This window comes from Panulirus ornatus, chromosome 62, assembly GCF_036320965.1.
Source record: "Panulirus ornatus isolate Po-2019 chromosome 62, ASM3632096v1, whole genome shotgun sequence".
NCBI lineage: Eukaryota > Metazoa > Arthropoda > Malacostraca > Decapoda > Palinuridae > Panulirus > Panulirus ornatus.
The window spans coordinates 8,830,406-8,835,405 of record NC_092285.1 but is presented as its reverse complement, the minus strand read 5'-3'; the positions used below and the strand labels follow the sequence as shown (position 1 = coordinate 8,835,405).

General features: G+C 43.7%; 1 long non-coding RNA gene across 1 annotated transcript in view; it reads right to left on the bottom strand.

The window, feature by feature from the left end:
• LOC139745785 (uncharacterized) overlaps nucleotides 1-5,000 on the bottom strand; it is a 583,323-nt gene that overhangs the window by 542,762 nt on the left and 35,561 nt on the right. The gene's annotated exons all lie outside the window — the stretch shown is intronic.

Below are 5,000 nucleotides of genomic sequence, written 5' to 3'. Positions count from 1 at the left end.
TGGTAATAGCTAATCCATTCTTTTTTTTTTTTTCCCTGGCTCTAGATGGAAGCAGAGGAGCAAAAATATATATAAACCTTGCCCATATATATATATATATATCTTTATCCCTGGGGATAGGGGAGAAAGAATACTTCCCACGTATTCCCTGCGTGTCGTAGAAGGTGACTAAAAGGGGAGGGAGCGGGTGGCTGGAAATCCTCCTCTCTCGTTTTCTTTTTAATTTTCCAGAAGAAGGACAGAGAAGGGGGCCAGGTGAGGATATTCCCTCCAAGGCTCAGTCCTCTGTTCTTAACCCTACCTCGCTAACGCGGGAAATGGCGAATAGTATGAAAGGAAATATATATAAATCTTGCCCCACCCCCCTCCTTCCTAACTCGTCTCATGGCCTCCAATACATAACCCCACTCCCTCACTCACCCCTTCGGCCTCTTATTTCCATGCGAGCAGCGACAACAAGTGATGCGAAAACTTCACCCGAAATATAAAAAGTCTTCAACTCGCTACACTTGGCATCGGAATGTGGTCTGGCCTTCCCTAACCTCCCTCCCATGAGCTGGCCCGGCCGTGTTCGACAGGGGTACTTGAGGCCCTCCTTGCAAAAGACCCGACCCACAATGGTGGGAGAAACCTCTCCCTGTGGTCTTCGAACTCTCTCTCGTCTGCTGAGGGCGAGGTAAGTTTGGATCCGATTTCCTTTGAGCTAAACAGAGGTTTTAATGTATTCATTTGGATCTCATTTCCTTTGAGCTAAACAGAGTTTTTGATGTATTCATTTACTATATATATATATATATATATATATATATATATATATATATATATATATATATATATATTGCGTGTACGTGAATTTTTTCGATCGAATATTCATTTTTGTTTTCGATGGGTTTCTAATTCCATTTCTTCTTCTTGTGTTCTTGTGTTACTGTATTGTTACCTTCTTTCTCATTTCTTGTATTTTTCATCTAGAGTACAAATAAAAATACCTGAGACTTAGTCAGGTACCCATTTATGCACCGACCTGCCCCGAGGTGAAGATAAACAGCTGTGTGTGTGTGTCTCTCTCTCTCTCTCTCTCTCTCTCTCTCTCTCTCTCTCTCTCTCTCTGTCTGAGTGAGTGTGTCTGTCTCTGTCTGTCTGTTTTGTGTGTTTTGTGTGTGCGTGTGTGTCTGTCTGTCTGCTAGGGCATATTGTGTGTGTGTGTGTGTGTGTGTGTGTGTCAGTGTGTTACCGGACTAGTCCCACAGTGGATAAGATCGTACGAAAACTCGTCTTCAACAATGCTGTATCACCCACGCCCGGAAACTTTTCAAACCCCCAGACGCCCACCTTACCCTACTCCTGCGTGGAGCGTGAGACCACCACGCATGCATATATCTATACGAGTTTCGTCTTTAAAGTAGCGCATGATATAGATAACGCTTATAGATAACGCATGATAGATAACGCATGATAGACAGACAAAGCATGATACATAACGCATGACAACGCACGATATAGAAAACGCATGACATAACGCATGATATAGAAAACGCATGATAGATAACTCATGATTGATAGATAACGCATGATAGATAGATAACGTATGATAGCACAAACAATATTACCTTAATCCAAAATTAAAGCACACGGCCCTTTTAAAGACACGATATTTCCTAAACCAGACTTTAAATCCTAGTTAAACCCCACCTTGACTTTAAAATACATCTCAAACTACCTCTACTCTCTCAACATGATACAAGATGCATAAAACTACAATACTTAAAACTACAATACTTCTGTCCATACTTAAAATTTACAGGACTTCTGACCACTTAAAATCTACAGAACTTGTCTATACTTAAATCTACAATACCTCTGTCCATACTTAAAATCTACACCGCTAATAACTATACCTAAAAGTACAGCACTTCTGTCTATACTTAAAACTTACTTAAAATGGGGGGGGGGTTGTTTGTTTTTGTGGGACAACAACAACACTTTCCCATCACATGTCAACAGGCCGGCGTCCACCGACCAACTGACTGGCCAACACCAATGCCTCAGCCAGCTTCCGATGGGTACCTCCCATGTCCATGATTCCATACAGGTCATAAAGACTCTATGGTTAATAAGGCATTTCGCTCGTACATTCCTAAGCCTTCGGCACGTGATCACCGCATTGTCTTGCCGCTAACCAAAACATGCCGGATGTTGCCCAAGGGCAATTTGGTTCGTTCGCTCCCGAAGAACGTAATTATCAGGGCTTGTTCCATTCGATATAGAGTGTTCATACACCCTGAGTGGTGCTAAGAATTCTGGAAATATACGATTCAATTTGACAAACAACTGGTGTTATGATTGGCTATCCCTATGTATAAACTAGGAGGAAATTACCCGGTCCTTAAAGACGATTAAACCTAGTGTTATGACTGATCAATGATCCTTATTTAATTTGCCTATGTCTGTCTGGGTAGCGACACGGTATTATGTACGTTCCGTCGTAGGCGCATAAGGACGATTTTGCCATCAAGTTTAGAGATTCTATACAATTGCTGCTGTAGTCGTTACGCTCTGGTCAAAACACCCCGCGAGTTCCCTTTGATGGCTAGCCATCTATCGATAGATAATAAACGAGTCTATTTCGTACGTCTTAAATGTAATACATAATTTGTTTGTTTATTTCATCTTGTGGCTTCCTCTCACATAAAGTATTTGTTTACAAACATGTCGTCCGCTCCGGGCTAACAACCCATTGAAACAACCTAATCTAACGACCAATTCAGCGACACCAGACAGTTCGTGTGTTAAGCAAGTGTTTTTTCTATTCTTTTAAGTGTGTGTGTGTGTGTGTCATTTAACTTTCTTGTTCATTGGCGCTTCGATTACGCAAATTCATGCCGTAATGACGGGTTCCCACTGGCTCCATAAGCCAACAATGAGTCCACGGGGAAAATTAAACATAAGTTCCCAAGTGCACTTTCGTGTAATAATCACATCATCAGGGGAGACAAGAGAAATACCAGTCACTTGATATACAACGAAGAGACGAAGCTTGGACGCCATTTGGTAAACATGCGATTGTCTTTGGACAAATGGCGCCCTAGCTACGTCTCTTCGTTGTATATCAACAGACTTATATATTTCTCTCTTGTGTCTCCCCTGATGATATGATTATTACACGAAAGCACTGCAGGACAGTACATGGGATGGACAGATAACACAAGACCCTGATGGTCTATGACCAGGTTATCTGCTGGAGGACAGTACATGGGGAAGGCCAGATAACACAAGACCTGATGGTCTATGACCAGGTTATCTGCTGGAGGACAGTACATGGGAGAGGACAGATAACACAAGACCTGATGGTCTATGACCAGGTTATCTGCTGGAGGACAGTACATGGGAAGGACAGATAACACAAGACCTGATGGTCTATGACGAGGTTATCTGCTGGAGGACAGTACATGGGAAGGACAGATAACACAAGACCTGATGGTCTATGACCAGGTTATCTGCTGGAGGAAGACAATACTTCTATCCTAAACTTCTAATCAATATAGATAAAGATCTAGTCATAAAGCGGAGATAAACACACACACACGAGACGAAAAACACAAGCCCAATGATTACGTTCACGTGGTCATGAGACAAGTTAGAACACACACATCATCACCCTGCAATAAAAAGGAGAGAAAAAGGCGCCTTCCGACCTTACTTAAAGTCCACAACGAGAGTGTGTATCACAACATCCACGTCTTTACGGTCACCTGAACCATGCCATGCGAGGGGGAGGGGCGGCAGAACACAAACAATGATGTTCTTTGCCGGCAAAACTTTATCAAAACTAGTTTTGCCTGGCCTGCCTCTCTCTCTCTCTCTCTCTCTCTCTCTCTCTCTCTCTCTCTCTCTCTCTCTCTCTCTCTCTCTCTCGAATTGTCCAAGTAACACGCATAAAAGTGAGGTGATCTCTCCGTCTCTTTCTTTCTCTCCCCTCTCTCTCTCTCTCTCTCTCTCTCTCTCTCTCTCTCTCTCTCTCTCTCTCTCTCTCTCTCATTCTCCGAATAACACGCATAAAAGCGAGTTGATCTCTCAGTTTCTCTCTCTCTCTCTCTCTCTCTCTCTCTCTCTCTCTCTCTCTCCGAATAACACGCATAAAAGCGAGTTGATCTCTCTCTCTCTCTCTCTCTCTCTCTCTCTCTCTCTCTCTCTCTCTCTCTCTCTTATTCTCCGAATAACACGCATAAAAGCGAGTTGATCTCTCAGTTTCTCTCTCTCTCTCTCTCTCTCTCTCTCTCTCTCTCTCTCTCTCTCTCACTGGCCACCATCAACAATGTAATCCCCTCGGAACAACGTAACCTTTAGAGGGGAAACTCCAGTACTGGTGGGTGGGTGGGTGGGTGGGTCGTGCCTCAGAGGCCGTGTTTACTTTCTGCCAACTCCTGGGTACGGTGAGGTGAAGGGGAAGTCGCACAGCCTCAGGCACGATTCCTCTACTTTTGTGGGACTCAACCAAGGGGAGGAGGAAGAGGAGGAGGAGGAGGAGGGGGAAGAGGAGGAGGAGGAGGGGGAAAAAAATAAGGGGGGGGTTGGGTCTCTTTGTATATAACAACAATGAGGAATAACTGAGGTGGGTGGGTGTGTGTGTGTGTGTAGAGAGAGAGAGAGAGAGAGAGAGAGAGAGAGAGAGAGAGAGAGAGAGAGACGTGCAGGATACACCCAGCCACAGAGTTAGGGAGGGAGTTGACGCGAGTTGAGACAGACAACAACAGGAGGCTAGGTTGCCCCACGACTGAGAGTTGTTTGGAAAAAAGGAAAAAAAAAAAAAATAGAACTTGACTACAAAAAAAAATATATATATATATATGTAATTCCGCTCAGTGGTTATTTCTAAGCCATATCCGACTCGTTCCCCACTGCTGTACATTAGAGAGAGAGAGAGAGAGAGAGAGAGAGAGAGAGAGAGAGAGAGAGAGAGAGAGAGAGGACAATGGAACGAGGATAATATTCTTGTGTCA